Below are 27,408 nucleotides of genomic sequence, written 5' to 3'. Positions count from 1 at the left end.
AATGTAGAAATCATTCTAAAAATTGCTAAACCATCCTCAGATTGAGCATGAAGACATGCTAATACCACTGATAAATGATTCAAGAATCTCCAGAAATTCCACATAACAGATTTAACCTTTTCCTTAAGATTTGAACATATCAGCATTAGATTAAATTGCATCATCCAATACCTGCTTATCATATTGGTCTTGTACACTATCAAAGCACCTCCAAAATGAGCATGTGACCATGCTAATACCACTGGAAAGTACCTTAATAGTATACAAAATGAGACATAAAAGAAACTCGCCGGTATGTGCAGATTCCAATCCTTTGAAGCCATCAGTCTAGGGCTCTTCTCTTTGCTATTCTAACCCTAGGGTTAGGAGTTTGAGACTTGTCTAAATTAATCAACCTCCTCCCTGTACTAGAAAGTTCAAAGAAAGAGTGAAACTCAGATGTACCTGCAAAAGAAAACACAATGTTAGCTATAAAATCCGCCATTGAGTTACCTTCTCCAAACACATGTTGAAAAATCACATTGAAGTTGCCCTTCAACTCTATAATTTTCTTCACATCATTTGCAATTACCCAAGGAGGATCTAAGTCCCCTTATATCACTTTCTTCGTCACTAATGAATCAATATCCAATATTAGAGTGTGAAGATCATGCTCCACACAGTATTCCAATCCTTGAAGAATAGCCTTAGTTTCAGCCACCACATTAGTTGTCACCCCCAGGTCTACTGCCCTTGCATACACCACATCACGTTCATCATTCCTCACACAAAAACATAATGAGCTAGGACCAGAATTTTTTTGAGGCTCTATCAGTATTGCATTTGTACCAACCGTGAAAAGGAAGCTGTCGTGTTACTCTTGTAGTTATCAATATAGGTTTATATCCTTCAAAATATTAATTATGTCTGGCCATAACAATGGAATATTAGACATCCAAGCATACCTCACCCTTGCCAGTAGATGCAATTTCCTATTTATCTCATGAATCACCCTATTTATGGACACTAAACCCCCATGTTTACCTGTATTTCTTCTCTTCCAAAGTTCCCAAGCGATGATAGCTGGTACTACGTGAAATAATGGATTTAACTTTGGACAACATTGAGCATACCACCAATGCCTTATAACCTTCTTCAATTGAATCAATGGCACAGTAATTCCAGCAGCCCCCATGAACAAGTTTCATACCTTAGAGGCAGTAGGACTTGTGACAAATATATGCTTAATAGATTCCTCTTGGTGCTGCTGACAACACCAATACCTAGACATCACCATTTGCCTTTGCCTCCTCCATATGTCATTAGTGGCTATTTTCTGCCTCCAAAATCTCCACAAGAAAAAGGATATTTTGAATGAGAAGCCTTTAATCCACATTAACTTGAATTCTTGATTTGGGATTAGCCCTATGCCTTAATATTTGCCAAGCACTACTAACACTGAACTTGCCCGTAGGAGTTGGCATCCAGTATGGCCTATTCCAGTATCCCTCACTGCCTTCATAATGCACATTTAGCCTTATATGTTCTACAATTTCCTCATTGAAGGTTTGATCTAGCAGGTGATCATCCCATGCTTCACCTTGCAGTAATTCTTCCACATCCTGAAGATCTTCAATGATTGGGAAGTATTCAGATAATACGTGATAAAGTGCACCCAATCCAGTCCAATTTTCATGCCAAATATTAGTTGTTCCACTCTTTAATTCCCATAGGATTTTATGTTCTACTTCTTCCCTAGTATTCAACAATTGTCTCCAAACATGAAACCCCCTTCTAAACTGCACCATCGTTGGTATCTCTTTCTTGCAACACTTATTCCACATGAAATTAAACCACAAAGATTTTGCGGTCATAAACCTCCACCATAGTATAGCAAACAATGCCCTCGACACATCATGTAAGGACCTAAAACTTAAGCCCCCTTCCTCTTTGGGAAGGCAAAGATTTTTCCATAAGGCCTAATGTCTGCTTCTCCCTTCTTCCTTTGTGCTCCAAAAGAACCTAGCAAAAATCTTATGAAGATGCTCCAGGACATTTTTTTCCTGATGAAGGACTGATAGCATGTGGACTGGCGTACTTTGCAACACACTAGAAATAAGTGTTGCCTTTCCTCCAAATGATAACAACCTTCCTTTCCATGAATGCAATTTAGCCATTACTTTCTTGATGAGATCCTCATAATATTCCTTCCTCCTTATAGTGTAGAAAATAGGACACCCTAGATATGTGAAAGGGAATTACTTTTTGCATCTCCTGTAATAGCTCCAACCGCCTGACACAATCCATTGGAAATCTTTGAATACATATAGTACGAACTCTTATCTTTTTTAATCATCTAGCCCGATATCTTCTCATAGTTTGCCAACACTGCCATAATTTTGCTCAAGGATGGAGGATGAGCCGAAACAAAGATTATATTATCATCAGCATATGCCAAGTGGTTTAAAGGATCAGACCACTTAGGTATTCCAAATCCCACAAATGACCTGTCTTCAAATAGCTTATTTAAAAACATGGAAAGTACCTTAGCTAACAGAATGAACAATGGTGGTGATAGAGGATCCCCTTGCTTCACACCCTTGTAGACTTAAAGAACCCTGAGGACTGACCATTCACCAATACTGAGTACCAGTTATTTGACACCAAGTTCCACACCATGTTGATGAAGTGCTCAGAAAATCCCATCTTCCTTAGTACATGCAATAAGTACTTCCATGAAACCCTATCATAGGCCTTAGCCATATCAAGTTTGATCACCACATTAGCTGGTTTTGCACTTAACCTTATGTTAGTGACAATTTCTCGAGTCAATAAAATATTCTCAAATATACTCCTACCATTCACAAATTCGGATTGGTTAGGAGATATTGGAGAAGGCAAAAAATTTTCCAATCTATCATAGAACACCCTAGACAAGACCTTGTTAATAATGTTGCTCAAGCTAATAGGTCTTAAGTAAGAAAATGTCTCAACTCTAGGTTTCATAGGCAACAACACTAGATTGGTGTGATTGATGGATTTAGGTAGTACAACTCCTCCATACAAGTGTAGCACCATGTAGTGTATATTAGTACCAATAACATCCCAGCATGTTTGATAAAACAGGCCAGTGAATCCATCTAGACCACTAGCACTCTCCCCACTAAGCTCGAAAACTGTTGTCCTTACCTCTTCAATTGTTGGCAATCTGCTATGTTCCAAATTCTGTTTCATAGTGACCATCAAAGTTACAATATTGAGCAAGGAAAATTCATATGTATCACCTTAATTTGTGAACTATTTTTTGATAGAAGTCCACTACAGTTGTAGCCAATTGCACCTTGTAACGCCCGGTCGATCGTTTCATGAGTTATCACTCTTTTCCCCCATTTTTGCTTCTTTATGTCTTATTCAACTATATTATGTGGTATCGGGCTGGTTGGATCGGGTTCGGAGAGGTTTGGAAAAGGAATAAGACACTTAGTCTCTTTTGAGTAAGCTTAGGTTGGAAAAGTCAACCGGATGTTGACTTATGTGAAAAAGTGCTCGGATGTGAATTCCTATGGTTTGAATAGCTTTGGGAGTTGATTTGGGATTTAAGAGTGTGATCGGAATATGTTTTAGAGGTCTGGAATAGATTTAGGCTTGAATTGGCGAAATTGGAATTTTGGCATTTTCCGGTTGATAGGTGAGATATAGGGGTCGAAATGGAATTCTGGAAGTTGGAGTAGGTCCGTTGTGTCATTCATGATTTGTGTGCAAAATTTCAGGACATTCAGACAAGGTTTGGTAGAGACTTTGATCAAAAGCGGAATTTGGAAGTTTTTGGAATTCTTAGGTTTGAATCCGATGATGATTAGGTGTTTTGATGTTGTTTTGAGCGTTCTGAGGGTTGGAACAAGTTTGAATGATGTTATGGGATATTTTGTCATGTTTGGTTGAGGTCCTGATGGCCTCAGGTGAGTTTTGTGTTGTTGAACAGATCAAATCTTGTTGTGGGAAGTTGTAGAAAATCTGTTGTTGGTGTTGCAGACATTTGACCTTCATGTTCGCGAGAGGGATCTCGTGTTCGCGAAGGGTTAGGTTCAGTGTTCATCGCGATGCGATGAGTTTCCCACGGTCGCATAGAGTAGATGGGAACAGCTAGGTCCAGGTTCATTTGTGCTTCGCGTTCGCGAGCTAGAGGTCGCGTTTGCGATGGGTTGAGGAGCGGAAGCTCCGCTTCGTGTTCAGGATGTTGCGTTCGTGAAGAAGGATTTAAGTGGTCAACATTTTTGTGCATTACAAACGTGAGGCTTTGACTGTATTGGCGAAGAAGGAAAGGGTCACCTAGGCAGAATGTTTAAATAGCCATTGTCTGCGATTTTGGGAATAACTTTCACCATATTTGAGAGATTTTAGAGATTTTAGAGAAGGATTGAAGAGGGAATCAAAGGGAAACACCCGGAGGTATGATTTTTGACTTAACACTCGATCTTATTATGATTTCTACCTAATAAAACATGAAATTTATGGAATCTAAAGCCTAAAATTTGGGGTGTTAGGGCTTGAAATTTGAGACTTTGATTTGAGTGGTCGTTTGTGGTCGGATTTTGATGTATTTGATATGTATGAACTCGTGGGAGTGTAAGGTTTATAGTTTTGTGATTTTTATTGGAATCCGAGATGTGGTCCCGGGGGTCGACTTTGGTCAATTTCGGGATTTTTGATGTAAATTGGTTATTTTCGAGCGGGCTTTGTTCCTTGGCATATTTTGATGGTATAAATCTGTTTTTGGTTAGATTTTGAGTATCAGAAGGCCGATTCGAGAGGCAAAGGCATCACGGGCTAGAGTTTGGACCGTATAGAGGTAAGTAACGATTGTAAATGCTGTCATGAGGGTATCAAACCCCTGATTTCGCATCGTTGTGCTACTTTGAGGTGACGCACATGTTAGATGACAAGCGTGGGGTTGTACACCATTGGGGATTGTAACTTAGTCCATCCCGTATGACTGTTAAATTGCGTATTTGATTGAAAATTATTTGATATCATTGTGTTTTGGAAAGTATTATCCTGTTTTGGGCTGAATTCCATATTTGGGCCTCGTGCCAACTATTTTGGACCCTTAGGGAGATTTTTACTACTATTCCTCACTGTTTTGACTTCATATTTGTACTCAGTCATGTTGTATTCTACTATTTTCATAACTCAGCCATATTTACTCCATTTTGATATTTTAAATGATATATTGGGCTGAGCATCATGTTTTACTATTGCCCGAGTGGCTTGAGAGATTTCTGACTGAGTGAGGTTAAGGGCCTATGTTGTGAGGATATTATGGGATCGAGTTGCGCGCCGCAGTAGTGTTGTACTGATTCATGATTATGAGGTTGATGGCCTAATTTGTTACGCCATGTGGTGGCTTGTTGTGAGGCAAATGGCCAGTTGATTATGCCACGAGATGGCTTGGGTTGTAGGAGCCCCTCTGGAGTCTACACACCCTAGTGAGTGTGGGTACCCAGTGTGAGATATGATATTGCCCGAGGGGCTGTTGTTGTTTCATATTATTGCTCGAAGGTCTGATACGAGTGATTGTGAGGTAGTCCGAGGGTATGGTTCTGATGGTATTTTGCCTGAGGGGCGGTTATGGTACTTGTTTTGCCCGAGGGGCGAATTATCATTTTCTCACTATTTTTATCACTCGTTTGAACTACTGAAAGATGTTTTAAAAATGTTTTTACTGAACTGAAAGTGTTTTTACGAGTTTTACTGTTCTACTACATTGTTCTGGATTTATACTGTTTTGTTGTAGCATTATGTTGTGTTTTACTTGTTTTCTTGCAGGTCATGCAGGGACTTTAGACACCGATGGCACCTCTAGCCAGCTGGTTGCAGTTGCTCAAGACTATGTTGCTCCTGTTATACCAGAGGACAAGCAGTGCAGGTTGGAGAGGTTTGGTATACTTCAGCCTCCGATTTTTAGTGGTAGAGAGGGCGAGGATGCCTAGGGTTTCTTGGACAAGTGTTAGAGGATTCTTCGTACATCGGGTATTCTGGAGACCAGTACAGTAGCATTTACTACTTTTTAGTTTTCTGGAGCTGCCTTCACTTGGTGGGAGGCTTATGAGAGGCGTAGGCCTATTTGTGCAGCGCTCCTTAGCTGGCAGTAGTTATCCGTTCTCGTTTTGGAGAAGTATGTGCCACAGTCTTATAGAGAGGAGCCACGCAAGCAGTTCGAGCAATTGCATAAGGGAGATATGGCTGTCACGCAGTATGAGATGAGGTTCCTATAGTTAGCTCGTCATGCTATTTGGTTGGTTCATACGGATAGAGAGAGAGGATCAAGAGATTCGTTGATGGCCTTACATATCAGCTTCGAATTCTCTTGACCAGGTAGATGATGTTTGGTGCTACTTTTGAGGAGGTTGTTGACATTGCTCGCGAGATTGAGTCAGTTCATCGCCAGGAGCGAGATGAGAAGGAGTCCAAGAGGCCTCGGGGATCTGGTAGTTTTGGTGATGCTCCTTTGAGAGGTCAGTTTTAGCACGACAGAGGCCGTCCAATCAGACATGATCAGTCAGCTCGCCCAGGTTATCATGGGGCATCATTGGGTCATGGTTCTCACTGTTCTCATCAGGGCCTTTTATCACTCAGTGCCCTTCCAGCCCAGAGTTCGTCCCGTGCTCCATCAGTTCAGGGCTCTTCTATGCCAGGTGCATCTACTAGTCATTTTGGTGCTAGGGGTTCCCTTCAATCCATATCTCCATCACCAGGGAGTTGTTATGAGTGTGGAGAGTTAGGTTACATGTGGAGGCAGTGTCCTCGTCATCTTGGGGGTTCATCTCAATAGAGGAGTCAACCATCGGTTTCGGTACTAGTTGGTTCATCAACACCCACCCACTCAGCTAGGGATGAAGGACAGTCAACTAGGGGTTGCCCTAGATGGGGAGGTTGATCAAGTGGTGGTCAGGCCCGTTTCTATGCACTCCCAGCTAGACCCGATGCTATTGCTTCAGATGCTGTGATTACATGTTTGTCTCAGTTTGCCACAGAGATGCCTCTGTGTTATTTGATCTCGGTTCCACTTTTTCATATGTGTCATCATATTTTGCTCGTTATTTGGATACACCCCGTAAGTCTCTTGTTTCATCTGTTCGTGTATCTGATCCGGTGGGTGATACTATTATTGTGGATCGTGTGTACAGGTCGTGTGTGGTGACTATTGGGGGTTTTAGAGATTAGAGTGGACCTGTTATTGCTTTGTATGATGGACTTTGATGTGATATTGGGCATGGATTGGCTATCTCCATATCGTGCTATTTTGGACTGTCATGCTAAGATAGTGAAGTTGACTATGCCGGGTGTGCCACAGATTGAGTGGCGAGGTTCGACTGATTTTGTCCCTAGTATGGTGATTTTGTTCTTGAAGGCCCAACAGATGGTTGGGAAAGGTTGTGACGACCCGACCAGTCGTCTCATGAGTTACCGCTCTATTTCACCCATTTATGTTTCATATTGCCTTGTTTATCAGTATTATGCGTTATCGGGTTGGTTGGCTCGGGTTCAGAAAGGTTTTGGCGAGGTTTGAGACACTTAGTCTCTTTTGAGTGAGTTTAAGTTGGAAAAGTTAATCGGATTTTGACTTATGTGAAATAAGACTTGGATGTGAATTTCGATGGTTCGGATAGCTTCGGGAGATGATTTGGGACTTAGGAGTGTGATCGGAACGTGTTTTGGAGGTCAGTAGTGGGTTTAGGGTTGAATTGGCAAAATTGGTATTTTAGCGTTTTCCGTTTGATAGGTGAGATTTTGATATAGGGGTCGGAATGGAATTCTGGGAGTTGTAGTAGGTTTGTTATGTCATCTGGGATGTGTGTGCAAAATTTCAGGTCATTCGGACATGGTTTGATAGACTTTTTGATCAAAAATAGAATTCGGAAGTTTTTGGAATCTTAGGCCTGATTTCTATGTGTTTTGGTCGATTCGATCTTGTTTGAGGTGTTTTGAAGATTGGTATAAGTTCGAATAGTGGTATATGACTTGCGTGTGCTTTTGGTTGAGGTTCCGGGGGCCTCGGGGTGATTTCGAATGGTTGACGGAAGACTTGAGTTTGGTTTTGGCACCTGAAGATGTTCTATTTTTGTCATAACCGCACCTGTGGCTAGGGGACCGCAAGTGCAGGCTCGCAGAAGTTCCCAGATGGTTGCAAATGCGGAATTGGCAATGAGGGGTTGGGACCGCAGGAGCAGCTAAGGAAGAGCACCTGCGATGGCGTAGGTGCGGGCATGACATCGCAGATGCAGAAAATGGGATTTAAGTGGAAACCACAGAAGCGGTAGTTTGACCACAGAAGCGGTAGCGCAGAAGCGGAGAAGGAGACCGAGGGTGCGAAAGACCTGGATCAAAAAGTATATAAGACTTCCTTCGCGAATTTTTGCTAAGTTCTCCATTTTTCAAGACGGGAAGTGAGCTAAGGTAGTGAATTCAAGGGGAAATCGAGGGATATCAGTTGGGTAAGTTCCCTAAGCTTCATTACTTGATTTTACGATAATTTTCCATTGTTTAATCATGGTATTAGTGGAAATTAAGGAAGAAAATTGGGGGATTAGGGCTTCGTATTGAAGACCTTTACTTGAGGATTTGAGGGGTCATTTTTTGTCGGATTTTGGTATTTTTGATATGAATGAACTCGTGGAGTGATAAGGATTCCATTGATGTAAATTTTATTAGATTTCGAGATGTGGGCCCAAGGGTCGGGTTTGGTTAATTTTAGGATTTGCATTGTATTTTGATTACTTTCGAGTGAGCTTTTTTCCCTTAGCATATTTTGATGGTTATGTACAGATTTTTGGTTATATTTGGAGCATTCGGAGGCCAATTCGAGAGTCAAGGGCATTGCGGGCTAGAGTTTGGACTGGATAGAGGTGAGTAATGATTGTAAATGTTGTCCTGAGGGTATGAAACCCTAGATTTCACATCATTATGCTATTTTAAGGTGATACTCATACTAGATGACGAGCGTAGGGTCGTGCACTGTTTTGGATTGTGACTTAGTCCGCCCCAAATGACTATTTTACTGCATATTTGATTGAAAATTGTTTGCTATCATTATGTTTTGGGCTGAATGCCATATTTGGGCCTTGTGCCAACTGTTTTGGACTTGTAGGGGATTTTCACTACTATTTCCTCATTGTTTTGACTTTATACTTGTACTCAGTCATGCTATATTTTACTGTTTTTATAACTCATACATGTTTACTCTGTTTTGACATCTTAAATGATATTTTGGGGATGAGTATCATATTTTACTATGCCCGAGTGGCTTTTAGAGAATTTTAGCTGGTTAGGGCCGATGGCCTATGTTGTGAGGATTATTATGGGATCAGGCTGCATGCCGCAATAGTGTTGTATTAATTATGATTATGAGGCCGAGAGCTTGAGTTGTACGTCACAAGATGGCTTGATATGAGGCCGAGAGACTATTAATTATGACACGAGATAGCTTGATATTGTTCTTGGGCCGTAAAGGGCCCCTCCCGGAGTCCGTACACCCCTAGTGAGCGCGGGTACCCAATATGATATGTGATATAGCCCGAGGGGCTGATGTTGTTCCAGGTTATTGCCCGAGGGGCAGATTTCTATTGACATTGTGCCCGATGGGATGATTTTATGTGTTTATCTTTCTCGCTGCTTTTCATTTACTTGTTTAACTGTTAAAAAGATTTTTGAAAAAAGCTTATACTGAACTAAGGTGTTTTTATAAGATTTCACTGTTATATTGCATTGTATTGGTTTTACACTGCCTCTTGTAGCATTTTGCTATGTTTTACGTGTTTTCTTATCGCTCAGTCTTCATTTATTTTTATTACTCACTGGGTTGGAGTACTCACTTTACTCCCTGCATCCTGTGTGCAGATTCAAGAGCTTCGGGTCCCGCCAGTGAGGGTTGGTTGCTCCAGCAGGCTATTTGGAGTCCACTAGGTAGCTGCTCGACGTTCGTAGGCCAGTGTTTCTCCTTCCTATGTTACTTCCCTTGTTCTAGTTCTATAATAGACTGTATAAACTCTTTCATACTCTTAGACTTATGATAGATGCTTATGACTGGTCATACCCCAATGTCGAGCTGTGTTGGTTTCCGCAAATTGCACTATTTCACTTTATTTTAGGATTATTAGCATATTAATGACTGAAATTGTGTTATTATAATTGTTAAAATGAATTGGGAGTTATGTCGGCTGACCCTGTATTCATGAGAGGCACTATCATGACCGGGTCCGAATTTAGGGTCGTGACAAGTCGGTATTAGAGACAAGGTTACATAGGTCTCACGGTCATGAGCAGGTTTAGTAGAGTCTTGTGGATCGGTGTGGAGACGTCTGTATTTATCCTCGAGAGGCCGTAGAACCTTTAGGAAAAACTTCATATTCTTAAAATTCTTGTCGTGCGAATCTATTGATCCGAGTACTAAATTTTTATTTTCCTATTCTCTCACAGTTAGAGAGGACACGAGTGACTGGGTAGGATAGACGACCACCAGTACCACCAGCTGTGGCCACTAGAGGCTGAGGACGCAGTCAAGGTCACGGTAGGGACAGGGGTGTAGCCCGCACAACAGCTAGGGCAGCACATGCAGATCCACCAACCGGCCCAGTTTAGGATCAAGTCCCAGTTGTGGACGCTCCAGCAGCACCACCTTAGGCACCAGTTGTTCCCATTGTGATTCCAGGTCTTCAGGAGGCCCTGGATTAGATTATATCAGTATGCACTGGCCTAGTACAGGCGGTCTCAGTTACCACAGTCGCAACTACTTCTCAGGCCACGGGAGGCACTCAGACTCCCGCTGCTCGCACACCTGAGCAGGTCGTGCAGGGACTTCAGACACGGGGGCACATCCAGCCCAGCCAGTTACAACTGCTCACGACTATGTAGCTCCTTCCATGCCAGAGGATGAGCAGCGCAGGTTGGAGAGGTTTGGTAGACTTCAGCCTCCGACTTTCAGCGGTGCAGAGGGCGAGGATGCCCAATGTTTCTTGGACAAGTTTTAGAGGATTCTTCGTACAAAGGGTATTCTGGAGACCAGCAGGGTCGCTTTCACTACTTTTCAGTTTTCTGGTGCTGCCTTCACTTGGTGAGAGGCGTATGAAAGGCGTAGGCCTGTTGGTGCAGCACCCCTATGTGGTAGCTGTTCTCCGTTCTCTTTTTGGAGAAGTATGTGCCACAGTCTCGCAGAGAGGAGCTGTATAGACAGTTTGAGTGGTTGCATCAAGGAGATTTGACTGTGACGCAGTATGAGATGAGGTTCTCAAAGTTAGCTCGTCATGCTGTTTGGTTGGTTCCAATAGATAGAGAGAGGATCAGGAGGTTCGTTGATGGCCTCGTGTATCAGCTTCGTATTCTCATGACCAGGGAGAATGTGTCTGGTGCTACTTTTGAGGAAGTTGTAGACATTGCTCTTGAGATTGAGTTAGTTCCTTGCCATGAGTGAGATGAGAGGTAGTCCGTGAGGCCTCGGGGATCTGGTAGTTGTGGTGGTGCTCCTTCGAGGGGTCAGTTACAATAAGGTAGAGGCCGTCCATTCAGGCATGCAAAACCAACTCGCCCGGGTTATCGTGGGGCATCATTAGGTCATGGTTCTCATAGTTCTCATCAAGGCCAGTCATCACTTAGTGGCCTTCCAGCTTAGAGTTCGTCCCGTACTCCATTAGTTCAGGGCTCTTCTATGCAAGGTGCATCTGCTAGTCATTCCGGTGCTAGGGGTTCCCTTCAGTCCCCATCTCCAGCACTTGAGAGTTGTTATGTGTGTGGAGAGTTGGGCCATATGTGAAGGTAGTGTCCTCGTCATCTTGGGGGTTCATCTCAACAGAGGAGTCAGCAATCGGCTTCTGCACCAGTTACTTCACCACCATCCAGCCAGCCAGCTAGGGGTGGAGGTCAGTCAGCTAGGGGTCGCCCTAGAGGGGGGGTAAATCAAGTAGGGGTCAGGCCCGTTTCTATGCACTTCTAGCTAGACCCGATGCTATTGCTTCAGACGTTGTGATCACATGTATTGTGTCAGTCTACCACATAGATGCCTCTGTATTATTTCATCCCGGTTCCACTAATTCTTATATGTCATCATATTTTGCTCGTTATTTGGATATGCCCCGTGAGTCTCTTATTTCATCTGCTCGTGTATCTACTCCGGTGGACGATATTGTTATCATGGACCATATGTACTGGTCAAGTATGGTGACTAATGGGGGTTTGGAGACCCGAGTGGATCTGTTGTTGTTATGTATGGTAGACTTCGATGTTATATTATGCAAGGATTGGCTATCTCCGTGTCATGCTATTTTTGACTATCATGTTAAGACAATGACATTGGCTATTCCGGGTGTGCCGCGGATTGAGTGGAGAGGTACGATTGATTATGTTCCTAGTAGGGTAATTTCATTCTTGAAGGCCCAACGGATGGTTGGGAAGGGTTGTCTTTCATATCTAGCCATTATGAGGGATGTCGGTACAGAGACTCCTAGTATCGATTCTGTTCCTGTTGTGTGTTATTTTTCCGATGTGTTACCTGCAGACCTGCCGAGCATGCCACCGAACATGGATATTGATTTTGGTATTGATCTGGTGGTGGGAACTCAGCCCATTTTTATACCACCATATCGTATGGCACCAGAGGAGTTGAAGGAGTTAAAGGAGTGGCTTCAGGAACTCCTTAATAAGGGGTTCATTTGGCCTAGCATGTCACCTTGGTGTGCGCATGTTCTATTTGTGAAGAAAAGGATGGCACTATGAGGATGTGCATTAATTACATGCAGTTGAACAAGGTTATAATTAAGAACAAGTATCCTCTGCCTCACATTGATGATTTATTTGACCAGCTTCAGGGAGCAAGGGTTACTCCAAGATTGATCTCCGTTCAGGTTTTCACCAATTGAAGATAAGGGACTTAGATATTCTTAAGATGGCTTTCTGGACCCGATATGGTCATTATAAGTTCTTGGTGATGTCTTTTGTGCTGACCAATGCCTTAGCAGTGTTCATGCATTTCATGAATAGCGTGTTCCGGCCTTATCTCGACTCATTTGTCATAGTTTTCATTGATGATATTCTGGTATACTCACGTAGTCAGGAGAAGCACGCAGAGCATTTGAGAGTTGTGTTGCGGAGATTGAGGGAGGATAAGCTTTATGCAAAGTTCTCTAGTGTTAGTTTTGGCTCAGTTCAGGGGCTTTCTTGGGGAACATGGTGTCCAGTGAGGGTATTTAGGCTGATCCGAAGAAGATAGAAGCGGTTAAAAGTTGGCCCAGACCGTCCTTAGCCATACAGATTCACAGATTTCTTGGTTTGGCAGGTTATTACCGCCGATTTGTTCAGGGATTCTCATCTATCGCATCACCCTTGACCAAATTGACTCAATAGGGTGCTTTTTTCATGTAGTCGGATGAGTGTGAGGAGAGCTTTCATAAGCTTAAGACTTTCTTGACCACAACTCCAATGTTAGTTTTGCCATCAGCTTCAGGTTCATATACCGTGTATTGTGATGCTTCGAGAGTTTGTATTGGATGTGTGTTGATGCAGGATGGTAGAGTTATTGTTTAGGCTTTTCGTCAGTTGAAGCCCCATGATAAGAACTACCATGTTCATGATTTGGAGTTGGTTGCCATTGTTCACGTGTTGAACATTTGGAGGTATTATTTGTATGGTGTGTCTTGTGAGGTGTTTACTTATCATCGTAGCCTCCAGCATTTGTTCAAGTATAAGGATCTCAATTTGAGGCAGCGGAGATGGTTGGAGTTGCTAAAGGATTATGATATTACCATTTTGTACCATTCGGGGAAGGCCAATGTGGTGGCCAATTCTTTGAGTCGGAAGGCGGTGAGTATAAGGAATTTGGCATATATTCCAGTTAGGGAGAGACCTTTTGCATTTAATGTTCAGGCCTTGGCCAATCGGTTCATGAAGTTTGATATTTCGGAGCTCAGTCGGGTATTAACTTGTGTTATTTCTCAGTCATCCTTATTTGATCGCATCAGAGAGCGCCAGTATGATGATCCTCATTTCCCTGTCCTTAACGACTGAGTTCAACACGATGATGCCAGAGATGTAACTATTGGTGATGATGGGGTATTGAGGATGCAGGGCTGGATATGTGTGCCCAATATGGATGGGCTTCGGGAGTTGATTCTAGAGGAGGCCCATAGCTCACGATATTCTATTCATCAGGGTGCGCAGAGATGTATTAGGATCTGAGACAACATTATTAGTGGAGGAGGATGAAGAATGACATTATGGTATTTGTAGCTCGAATTGTCAGTAGGTGAAATGTGAGAATCAAAGACCGGGTAGCTTGCTTCAACAGATGGATATTCTAGAGTGGAAGTGGGAGCGGATGACCATGGACTTTGTAGTTGGGCTCCCATAGACTTTGAAGATGTTCGATGCTATTTAGGTGATTCTGTATCGGTTGACCAAGTCCGTGCACTTCATTCCTATGTATACTACCTATTCTTCAGAGCGGTTAGCAGAGATCTATATCCGGGAGATTGTTTGCTTGCATGGTGTCCCAGTTTCCATCATTTTAGATTGGGGCACTCAGTTTACTTCGCATTTTGGAGGTTTGTGCAGCGAGATTTGGGTACTCAGGTTGAGTTGAGCACAACTTTTCACCCTGAGACGGATGGGCAGTCCGAGCACACTATTCAGATATTGGAGGACATGTTGTGTGCTTGTGTCATTGATTTTGGAGGGTCATGGGATCCGTTTCTACCGTTCGTAGAGTTTGCTTATAACAATAGCTACCAGTCGAGTATTCAGATGGCTCCATATGAGGCTTTGTATAGGAGGCGGTGTAGATCTCCAGTTAGTTGGTTTGAGCCGGGGGAGGCTAAGCTATTGGGGACAGACTTGGTGCAGGATGCTTTAGAAAATGTGAAGGTAATTTAGGAGAGGCTTCATACAACGCAGTCGAGACAAAAGAGTTATGCTTACAGAAAGGTTCGGCATGTGTCCTTCATGGTTGGTGAGAAGGTTCTGTTGAAGGTTTCACCCATGAAGGGTGTTATGAGATTTGGGAAGAAGGGTAAATTGTGTCCTCGGTTCATTGGGACTTTTGAGGTGCTTCGGAGGATTGGAGAGGTAGCTTATGAGCTTGTCTTGCCACCCAGCTTGTCGAGTGTGCATCTAGTATTTCATGTTTCTATCCTCCGAAAGTAAATTAGGGATCTGTCTCATATTTTGGATTTCAGCACGGTTCAGTTAGATGATTATTTGACTTATGATGTGGAGCCAGTAGCTATTTTGGAGTGTCAGGTTCTAAAGTTGAAGTCAAAGGATATAGCTTCAGTGAAAGTGCAGTGGAGAGGTCGGCCTGTGGAGGAGGCTACCTGGGAGACTGAGCGGGAGATGTAGAGCAAATATCCTCGCCTATTTGAGGCTTCAGGTATGTTTCTTGACTCGTTCGAGGACGAACATTGTTTAGGAGGGGGAGGATGTGACGACCCGGCCAGTCGTCTCATGAGGTACTACTTTTTCCCCCATTTCTGCTTCGTATTGCCTAGTTTATCGGTATTATACATTATCAGGTTGGTTGGTTCGGGTTCGGAAAGGTTTGGCAAGGTTTGAGAAACTTAGTCTCTTTTGGGTGAGTTTAAGTTGGAAAAGTCAACCGGATGTTGACTTATGTGAAATAGGGATCGGATGTGAATTCTGATGGTTTGGATAGCTTTGGGAGATGATTTGGGACTTAGAAGTGTGATCGGAACGTGTTTTGGAGGTCCGTAGTAGGTTTAGGCTTGAATTGGCGAAATTGATATTTTGGCATTTTCCGGTTGATAGGTGAGATTTTGATATAGGGGTCGGAATGGAATTCCGGGAGTTGCAGTAGGTCCGTTATGTCATTTGGGATGTGTGTGAAAACTTTCAGGTCATTCGGAAGTGGTTTGATAAATTTTTTGATCAAAAGCGGAATTTGGAAGATTTTGGAATCTTAGGCTTGATTTCGATGTGTTTTGGTTGATTCGATGTTGTTTTGAAGATTGATATAAGTTCAAATAGTGATATATGACTTGCGTGTGCTTTTTGTTGAGATATCGGGGGTCTCGAGGTGATTTCGTATGGTTGACGAAAGATTTGAGTTTGGTTTTGGTAGTTGAAGATGTTCCATTGCTGTCATAACCGCACCTGCGGCTAGGGGACCGTAGGTGCGGGCTCGCAGAAGCGCCCAGATGGTCACATATGCGGAATTGGCCATGAGGGGCTGGGATCGCAAGAGTGGCTAAGGAAGCGCACCTGCGATGGTGCAGGTGCGAGCATAACATCGCAGAAGCAAAAATGGGATTTAAGTGGAAACCACAGAAGCGGTAGCACAGAAGCGGAGGAGGAGACCGCAGGCGCAAAAGACCTGGGTCAGAAAGTATATAAGACTTCCTTCGTGAATTTTTGCTAAGTTCTCCATTTTTGAAGACAGGAAGTGAGCTAAGGCAATGCATTTCAAGGCGAAATCGAGGGATATCAGTTGGGTAAGTTCCCTAAGCTTCATTACTTGAGTTTATGATCATTTTCCATTGTTTAATCATGGTATTAGTTGATATTAAGGAAGAAAATTGGGGGACTGGGGCTTGGTATTGGAGACCTTGTCTGGAGGATTTGAGGGGTCATTTGTTGTCGGATTTTGGTACTTTTTGATATGAATGAACTCGTGGAGTGATAAGGATTCCATTTATGTAAATTTTATTGGATTCCGAGATGTGGGCCTGGGGGTCGGGTTTGGTTAATTTCGGGATTTGCATTGTATTTTGATTACTTTCGAGTGGGCTTTGTTCCCTTAGCATATTTTGATGGTTATGTACAGATTTTTGGTTAGATTTGGAGAATCCGTAGGCCAATTCGAGAGGCAAGGGCATCGCGGGCTAGAGTTTGGACCGGATAGAGGTGAGTAATGATTGTAAATGTTGTCCTAAAGGTATGAAACCCCAGATTTCACATCGTTGTGCTATTTTGAGGTGACACACATGCTAGATGACGAGCGTGGGGTTGTGCACTGTTGGGGATTGTGACTCAGTCCTCCCTGAATGACTGTTTTACTGCATATTCCATTGAAAATTGTTTGCTATCTTCATATTTTGGGCTAAATGCCATATTTGGGCCTCGTGCCAACTGTTTTGGACCCGTAGGGAATTTTTACTACTATTTCCTCATTTTTTGACTTTATACTTGTACTCAGTCATGCTATATTTTACTGTTTTTATAACTCGGCCATGTTTACTCTGTTTTGACATCTTAAATGATATTTTGGGGCTGAGTATCATATTTTACTGTTCCCGAGTGGATTTTAGAGAATTTTGACTGAGTAGGGCCAAAGGCCTGTGTTGTGAGGATTATTATGGGATCGGGCTGCGCGCCCCAATAGTGTTGTACTGATTATGATTATGAGGCCGAGGGCCTGAGTTGTACGCCACAAGGTGGCTTGATATAAGGCTGAGAGCCTATAGATTATGCCACAAGATGACTTGATATTGCTCTTGGGCCGTAAGGGGACCCTCTCGGAGTCTGTACACCTCTAGTGAGCGCGGTTACCTAGTATGATATGTGATATAGCCCGAGGGGCTGAGGTTGTTCCAGGTTATTGCCCAAGGGGCAGATTTCTGTTGTCATTGTGCCCGAGGGGCTGATTTTATGTGTTTATCTTTCTTGCTGCTTTTTATTTACTTGTTTAATTGTTAAAAAGGTGTTTTAAAGACGCTTATACTGAACTAAGGTTTTTTTATAAGATTTCACTATTTTATTGCATTGTATTGGTTTTACACTGCCTCTTGTAGCATTTTGCTGTGTTTTACATGTTTTCTTATCGCTTAGTCTTCATTTATTTTTATTACTCACTGAGTTGGAGTACTCACTTTACTCCCTGCACCATGTGTGCAGATTCAGTAGCTTTGGGTCCCGCCAGTGAGGGTTGATTGCTCCCATCAGGCTATTCCGAGTCCACTAGGTAGTTGCTCGGCATTCGCAGCCTAGTGTTTGTCCCTCCTATGTTACTTCCCTTGTTCTAGTTTTGTAATAGACTATATAAACTCTTTCATACTCTTAGACTTATGTTAGATGCTCATGACTGGTGAGACCCCGTTGTCGGGCTGTGTTGGTTTTCACAAATTGCACTATTTCACTTTTATTTTAGGATTATTATCATGTTAATGACTTAAATTGTGTTATTATAATTATTAAAATGAATTAGGAGTTGTGTCTACTGGCCTTGTCTTCACGAGAGGCGCCATCATAACCAGTTCCGCATTTAGGGTCGTGAGAAAAGTTGTCTTTCATATTTAGCCTTCGTAAAGGATGTCAGTGCAGAGACTTCTAGTATAGATTTTGTTCCTATTGTGAGGGATTTTCCCGATGTGTTTCCTGTAGACCTGTCGGGCATGCCACCTGACAGGGATATTGATTTTGGTATTGATCTGGTGCTAGGCACTCAGTCCATTTCTATTCCACCGTATCGTATGGCATCAACAGAGCTGAAGGAGTTGAAGGAGCAGCTTTAGGAACTCTTTGATAAGGGGTTTATTTGGCCTAGTGTGTCGCCTTGGGGTGAGCCTGTTCTATTTATGAAGAAGAAGGATGGCACGATGAGGATGTGTATTGATATAGGCAGTTGAACAAAGTAACAATCAAGAACAAGTATCATTTGTCTCATATCGATGATTTATTTGACCAGCTTCAGGGAGTGAGAGTGTTCTCTATGATTGACCTTCGTTCAGATTATCACCAGTTGAAGATCAGGGACTCAGATATTCTTAAGACATCTTTCAGAAGCCGATATGGTCATTATGAGTTCATAGTGATGTCTTTTTGGCTGACCAATGCCACAGTAGCGTTCATGCATCTGATGAACAACGTGTTTCGGCCATATCTCGACTCGTTCGTGATTGTTTTCATTGATGATATTCTAGTATACTCGCGTAGTTAGGAGGAGCACTCGGAGCATTTGAGAGTTGTGTTGCAGAGATTGAGGGAGGAGAAACTTTATGCAAAGTTCTCCAAGTGTGAGTTTTAGCTCAGTTCAGTGGCTTTCTTGGGGCACGTGGTGTCCAGTGAGGGTATTTAGGTTGATCCGAAGAAGATAGAGGCGGTTCAGAGTTGGCCCAGACCGTCCTCAGCCATAGAGATTTGCAGCTTTCTTAGTTTGGCTGGTTATTACCGCCGATTTGTTCAGGGATTCTCATCTATCGCATCGTCCTTGACCAAGTTGACTCAAAAGGGTGCTTTTTTCATGTGGTCGGATGAGTGCAAGGAGAGCTTTCAGAAGCTTAAGACTGCCTTGACCACAACTTCAGTATTAGTTTTGCCATTAGCTTCAAGTTCATATACCGTGTATTGTGATGCTTTGAGAGTTGGTATTGGATGTGTGTTGATGTATGAGGGTAGATTTATTGCTTATGCTTCTCATCAGTTGAAGCCCCATGAGAAGAATTACCCTGTTCATGATTTGGAGTTGGCTGCCATTGTTCACGCGTTGAAGATTTGGTGGCATTATTTGTATGGTTTGTCTTGTGAGGTGTTTACTGATCATCGTAGCCTCTAGCATTTTTTCAAGCAGAACGATCTCAATTTGAGGCAGCGGAGATGGTTGGAGTTGCTAAAGGATTATGATATTACCATTTTGTACCATCCGGGGAAGGCCAATGTGGTGGTCGATGCTTTGAGCTGGAAGGCGGTGAGTATGGGGAGTTTGGCATATATTCTAGTTGGGGAGAGACCTCTTGCACTTGATGTTCAGGCCTTGGCCAATCGGTTCGTGAGGTTGGATATTTCGGAGCCCAGTCAGGTATTACCTTGTGTTATTTCTCGGTCTTCCTTATTTGATCGCATCAAAGAGCGCCAATATGATGATCCTCATTTTCATGTCCTCAAGGACATAGTTCATCACGATGATGCCAGAGATGTGACTAATGGTGATGATTGGGTATTGAGGATGTAGGGCCGGATATGTGTGCGCAATATGGATGGGCTTCAGGAGTTGATTCTAGAGGAGGGCCATAGCTTGCGGTATTCCATTCACCCGGGTGCCGCAAAGATGTATCAGGATCTGAGACAACATTATTGGTGGATGGGAATGAAGAAGGACATTGTAGGATTTGTAGCTCGGTGTCTCAATTGTCAGCAGGTGAAATATGAGAATCAAAGACCGGGTGGCTTGCTTCAGTAGATAGATATTCCAGAGTCAAAATGGGAATGGATCACCATGGACTTTGTAGTTGGGTTCCCATGGACTTTGAAGAAGTTGGATGCTATTTGGGTGATTGTGGATCGGCTAACCAAGTTCGCGCACTTCATTCCTGTGTGTACTAGCTATTCTTCAGAGCGGTTGGCAGAGATATATAATCGGGAGGTTGTTCGTTTGCATGGTGTCCTAGTTTCCATCATTTCAGATAGAGGTACTCAGTTTACTTTGCAGTTTTGGGGAGCCGTGCAGAGAGAATTGGGTACTCAGGTTGAGTTGAGCACAACTACTCACCCTCAGATGGATGGGCAGTCCGAGCGCACTATTCAGATATTGGAGGACATGTTGCGCGCTTGTGTCATTGATTTTGGAGGGGCATGGGATCAGTTTTTACCACTCGCAGAGTTTGCTTATAACAACAGTTACCAGTTGAGTATTCAGAAGGCTCCATATGAGGCTTTGTATGGCGGTGTAGATCTCCGGTCGGTTGGTTTTAGTAGGGTGAGGCTAGGCTTTTGGGTATAGACTTGGTGCAGGATGCTTTAGACAAGGTGAAGGTGATCCAGGAGCGGTTCCGTACAGCGTAGTCGAGAAAAAAGAGTTATGCTGACAGGAAGGTTCGGGATGCATCCTACATGGTTGGTGAGTAGGTTCTGTTGAAGGTTTCACCCATGAAGGGTGTTATGAGATTTGGGAAGAAGGTTAAATTGAGTCCTCAGTTCATTGGGCTTTTTGAGGTGCTTCGGAGGATTGGGGAGGTGGCTTATGAGCTTGCTTTTCCACCCAGCTTATCGAGTTTGCATCCGGTATTTCATGTTTCTATACTCCGGAAGTATATTGGTGATCCGTCTCATGTTTTGGATTTTAGCACGGTCCAGTTAGATGATGATTTGACTTATGATATGGAGCAAGTAGCTATTTTGGAGCGTCAGGTTCGAAAGTTGAGGTCAAAGGATATAGCTTTAGTGGAAGTGTAGTGGAGAGGTCCGCCTGTGGAGGAGGCTACCTGGGAGATCGAGCAGGAGATGAGGAGAAAATATCCTCACCTATTTGAGACTTCAGGTATGTTTCTTGACCCGTTCGAGAACGGACATTTGTTTATGAGGGGGAGGAGGTAATGACACGACCGGTCATTTCATGAGTTACCGCTCTGTTTCCCCCAATTTTGCTTTTTTATGTCTATGTGGTATCAGGTTGGTTGGCTCGAGTTCGGAGAGGTTTTGTAAAGGAATGAGACACCTAGTCTCTGTTGGGTAAGCTTAGGTTGGAAAAGTCAACCAGATGTTGACTTATGTGAAAAAGGGCTCGGATGTGAATTTCGATGGTTCAGATATCTTTGTGAGGTGATTTGGGACTTAGGAGCGTGATCGGAATGTGTTTTGGAGGTTCGAAGTAGATTTAGGCTTGAATTGGCAAAATTGGAATTTTGGCATTTTCTGGTTGATAAGTGAGATTTTGATATAGGTGTCAGAATGGAATTCCAAAATTTGGAGTAGGTCTGTTGTCTCATTCGTGACGTGTGTGCAAAATTTCAGGTTATTCGGATGAGGTTTGCCAAATTTTTTGATCAAAAGCGGGATTTGGAAGTTTTTGGAATTCTTAGGCTTGAATCCGATGATGATTTGTTGTTTTGATGTTGTTTTGAGCATTCCGAGGGTTGGAACAAGTTTGAAGGTTGTTATGGGATATGTTGGCATGTTTGGTTGAGGTCTCGAGGGCCTCGGGTGAGTTTTGGGTGGTTGAACAGATCAAATCTTGTTGTGGGAAGTTGCAGAAAATCTACTGTCGGTGTTGCAGACATTTGGCCTTCGCGTTCGCGAAGGGTTAGGTTCAGTGTTCATCACGAACGTGATGAGTTTCCCGCATTCGCGTAGAGTAGATGGGAACAACTGGGTCCAGGTTCATTTGCGCTTTGCATTCACGAGCTAGAGGCCGCGTTCGCGATGGGTTGAGGAGCGGAAGCTTCGCTTTCGCATTCAGGATGTCGCGTTCGCAAAGAAGGATTTATGTGGTCAACATTTTTGTGCTTCGCGAATGCGAGGCTTTGACCGTGTTCGCGAATAAGGAAAGGGTCACTTGGGCAGAATGTTTTAATAGCCATTGTCTTTAATTTTGGGTCTAACTTTTACCATTTTTGAGTGATTTTGGATCTTTTTGTGAAGGATTGAAGAGGGAATCAAGGGGAAACACCTGGAGGTAAGATTTATGGACTTAATACTCGATCTTATTATGATTTCTACCTAATTAAACATGGAATTTGTGGAATCTATAGCTTAAGATTTGGGGAGTTAGGGCATGGAATTTGAGACTTTGATTTGAGGATATGAGGGTTCGTTTGTGGTCGGATTTTGATGTATTTGATATGCATGAACTCGTGGGAGTGTAAAGATTCTAGTTTTGTAATTTCTATCGGAATTCGAGACATGGGCCCGAGGGTCAGGTTTGGCCAATTTTGGTATTTTGATGTAAATTGGTTATTTTCGAGTGGGCTTTATTCCCTTAGCATATTTTGATGGTATAAATATGTTTTTGGTTAGATTTGGAGCATCCGGAGGCCGATTCGAAAGGCAAAGGCATAGCGGGCTAGAGTTTGGACCGGATATAGGTAAGTAATGATTGTAAATGTTGTCCTGAAGGTATGAAACCCCGGATTTCACATTGTTGTGCTACTTTGAGTTGACGCACATGCTAGATGACCAACGTGGGGTTGTGCACCATTGGGGATTGTGACTTAGTCCGTACCATGTGACTGTTAAATTGCGTATTTAATTAAAAACTGTTTGATATCATTGTGTTTTGGGCTGAATGCCATATTTGGGCCTCGTATCAACTGTTTGGACCTTTAGAGAGATTTTTACTACTATTCCTTACTGTTTTGACTTCATATTGGTACTCATTCATGTTGTATTCTACTATTTTCATAACTCAACCATATTTACTCTGTTTTGATATTTTAAATGATATTTTAGGCTGAGCATCTTGTTTTACTGTTGCTCGAGTGGCTTGAAAGATTTCTGACTGAGTGAGGCCAAGGGCTTGTGTTGTAAGGATATTATGAGATCGGGTTGCATGCTGCAGCAATGTTGTACTGATTCATGATTATGAGGCCGAGGGCTGGATTTGTTACGCCACGTGGTGGCTTGTTATGAGGCCGAGGGCCAGTTGATTAAGGCACGATATGGATTGATATAGCGCTTGGGTTGTAGGAGCCCCTCCAGAGTCTGCACACCCCCAGTGAGCGTGGATACCTAGTGTGAGATGTGATATTGCCCGAGGGGCTGTTGTTGTTTCATGTTATTGCCCGAAGGGCTGATATGAGTAATTGTGAGGTAGCCCGAGGGGCTGGTTCTGATGGTATTATGCCCGAGGGGTGTTTATGGTACTTGTTTTGCCCGAGGGACTGATTTATGTTTCTATCATTTTCTCACTGTTTTCATCACTCATTTGAACTACTAAAGATGTTTTAAAAAGGTTTTTACTGAACTGAGGTATTTTTATGAGTTTTACTATTCTACTGCATTGTTCTGGATTTATACTGTTTTGTTGTAGCATTATGTTGTGTTTTACATGTTTTCTTACTGTTCAACTGCCTTTACTTTTATTACTTACTGAGTTGGTATACTCACATTACTCCTTGCACCCTGTGTGTAGATCCGGGATTTTCGGGTCACGCTAGCGAGTGCTGATTTGTCATCCAGCAGGCTTTTGGAGTTGACTAGGTAGCTGCTTGGCGTTCGCAGCCCAATGCTCCTTCTTCATATCTTCATTTCACTTTGTACTAGCTTTGTATCAGACTATGTTGTCTTTTCATATTCCTAGGCGAGTTATAGATGCTCATGCTGGTGACACCCCGATGTCGGGCTGTATTTTGTTTTTCGCACTGTATTATCCTACCTTATACTATGGGATTTTATCTTATTAATGTCTTTAAATGACTTACTATAATGTTTTGGTTAGTTTTGGGGTTTGTGTCGGTTGGACAAGTTTCACGATAGGTGCCATCACGACCGGTTCCGTTTTAGGGTCGTGACACTCCTAGTTTTCAATCCATACCCCACTTCCACTTTTGATCCTCTTCAGTTGCAATTTCTTTCTTTTGCCATTGACATGATTGTGAAAGAAACTTGTATTCCTATCTCCTTCAGCAAAGAAAGTCATCCCAGCTTTTTGCTTCCAGTACTGCTCCTCAATACTCAAGTTTTTTTTTCAATTCAAATTGAGCCTTTTGAAGCACAACCGTGTTCTCAATTGTGGGCTGTTCTTCAAACAACATCTCTTTCACCCTAACAATGTCCTCCAAAATAGCCAACTGGTTGAAGATATCACCAACTGTTTCGATACTCCATCTTGATAGTGGTGCCTTCACCTTCTCGAGCTTCTGCTTGAACATAAAAAATGGATCCCCTATAAAATCGGCTTCCCAATTCTACCTCACCACATCCATAATGTAGCATGTTTAGTCCAAAAGTTCAAGAACCAGAAAGGCTTGACAAAATTGGTGGTCTTCTCCCCACATGTCATTAACAATAGTGCATGATCTGATCCAGTTCTGATTATATGTTCAACTTCAATAGTTGGCAACATGTTTTGAAATGTCAAATTCACAAAGATCCTATCCAATATTTTGAATATACACATAGCATTAGATTTTCCATTCCACCATGCAAATGGACTTCCTTTGTATCCTTGTTCAAACAAATCACAAGAGTTTACAAAAAATGCAAAATCCTTATATTCAGGAGGGTGTACTGGTAGTCCTCCTATTTTCTCATCTTCATGAAATATCACATTGAAATCCCCTCCTACTAGCCATGGAAATTTCATATCACTTTCTAAGTAATACAAGTGATCCCACAATCCCAACCTCTCCACTGCTGAACATTTTGCATAAATAAATGTCATCAACATGTGCTGACCCAGGTCATGGTGAAACACTCTTATAGTCACCTGTTGCTCAGTATCCTCCACTAATTCCCATTCCACCACTGCATCAAAGAAAAACCATATTTGCCCATTAATATTTGCACAAGCAGTCTCCATACTCAACCTTCTTCTATGTCTATCAATGAGTCTCTTCTTTTGAAAAGGCTCCATTAATGCAACTACACAAAAGTTATGCTCCCTATTCATGTTGATCACCCTAGGAAAGGCCTTTTGTGTATTCACAGACCTTATGTTCCATATTATTTTTTTGATCATCATTTATATAGAGAAGTTGCCCTCCTGGGCATAATTCGTGAAGGTTGTTGTGGCTCTTTATTCTGATTCTTCTTTGTTTCTTACCTCCTTTAGCACTAGCGGTAGGTGATAGATCCCCATCCCTAACCATATGTTTGAAGTTTTATACTATTGATTCATCATCTCCCTCATCCTCTATAGGATTTTGTCTCATTAAGTCTTCATCAATTAGTGCCACATTGTGTGTAACTAAATCATGTAAATGTTGTAGTGGAGTCTTCAGTGGAACATTAAGATGCAGCTGCATAATTTGATCAGTGCCATATTCCATAGGCATTTCTTCTATTTCCCATACGCTCTTGGAACAATTGTCTGCTCATTAGCCTTTTCATTGCTATTCACCATAGAAGAAGCAATAGCCTGCATCATTTTGAATTGATGCTCATATACACTGCCTAGCCCAGGAATTACTGTTGTAGTCTGCTCAAAAATGTCTGTTCTATTGATATCACCACCTTTTCCATTGCCTGTGCTTTGGTATGACCCTACTATATCATCCTAACCTTCACATTATCATCAAATTTGTTCTCCAATGCATACACCAGAACACCATCTACATAGGCAAAAATCTTTCCAGTTGCTCTAGGGATAAGGTTTAATGTCGTTGCTTCATCAGGTGATCCTGACGCCTGGACTGACATTGCCAGCTTATCGCCTGAGGTACCTGGCTTTAGGCCTTGCGTCGCCAGCCAATTTCCTGGGGAGCCTAGCTTTAGGCCTGCCGTCGCCAGCCTATCGCTAGGTGGGCTGCTATCACTCACTTTGTCTCCTGTTGTCTTTGTCGTGCCTAGTTGATCATCCTCTACCTCAATTGCACCACTCCGCAAAACATTTGTTGAATTTACCCCATCAATGTCCTCAAGCTGCCAAGAATCTGCAAATGTTTAAGACAGAATATCTTGACATGATTGGTTTGTAGTCACATTGAGTTGCCTTAGCTCCTCTTTGCTAGTTCCAAACCTTCTATGAACCTAGTCGATTGTGGATTCCTTATAAGCCTTTTCATCAGTACTTTGATCACTAGGAACAATAGGATTAGCCTTAGCTAAGTTCCTATTATGCTGATCTTCTATCACTTTCTCAACTGCTTCCTTCTTCACACGCTTAAGTTCCTATTGATTGCCTTCTCCAGCTGGCTTAACATTAGCATCTTCCCCAACCTTAACCCTGGAAGCCTTAAGATTGGGGCTTGACACTCCGGTATTGCCTTCCTTTTCCTTCTCATGTCCCTTCTGGGATTGCTTTTCCCCATGTTCCTTCTTCTTACCATTGCTATGATCCTCACATTTGCCTTCAGTAATTTGTAGAGTAGGTTGATGAACTTTCTCAACCTCTAGTGCATTAAACTTGTTATTGGTTGCTACTTCCTCAAGTTTGGCCTTCCCTTTACCCTTGTCAGCTTCCTTACCTTGTTTATTATTAACAATGTGACCCCTATTATCCCGTTGGTATTTGTTCTTCCGTGCTTGTATCCATTCCTGCTTGGAATGATTGGTAGAAGGCTTACCAACCACCTTTCCACTTGAAAGAACCTTTGTTGAATTTGCAGTTGTAAAAAAAAACATCAGTGCTTACCATAACTGTCTTCTCCTTGCCTTGAACCTCAACATCTTCATCAAATCTCTTGTGTAATTCAGGATGAATTACCCAGCATTCTGGCTCACTATGCCCTTTTTTCTTGCAAAGCTTGCAATATTTTGGCATATAATCATACTTAATCCTAATCGGTTTAAACTCTTCTAGCCCAGATTCATCAGCTTCTTCCACAATCTTAATACGTTGAAGGAACTTACCTAACAAGTTAACTTCCACCTTCACCTTAGCACAACTAGGTCTAGTCCCATTTTGAGTTGCGAAGTTTATATGTAAAGGATTACCAACAACATGAGCTAATGAAAATACACATTCCTTACCAAAGAATTTTGGAGGAAGTTCTGGAAAGCTAATCCAAGCTATGGCAATTGGAGTCTCTTCATCAGGTGACTACCATGGATTCCATTTTG

This window comes from Nicotiana tabacum, chromosome 6 (genome assembly GCF_000715075.1).
Source record: "Nicotiana tabacum cultivar K326 chromosome 6, ASM71507v2, whole genome shotgun sequence".
NCBI lineage: Eukaryota > Viridiplantae > Streptophyta > Magnoliopsida > Solanales > Solanaceae > Nicotiana > Nicotiana tabacum.
This window is presented reverse-complemented; position numbering follows the sequence as displayed.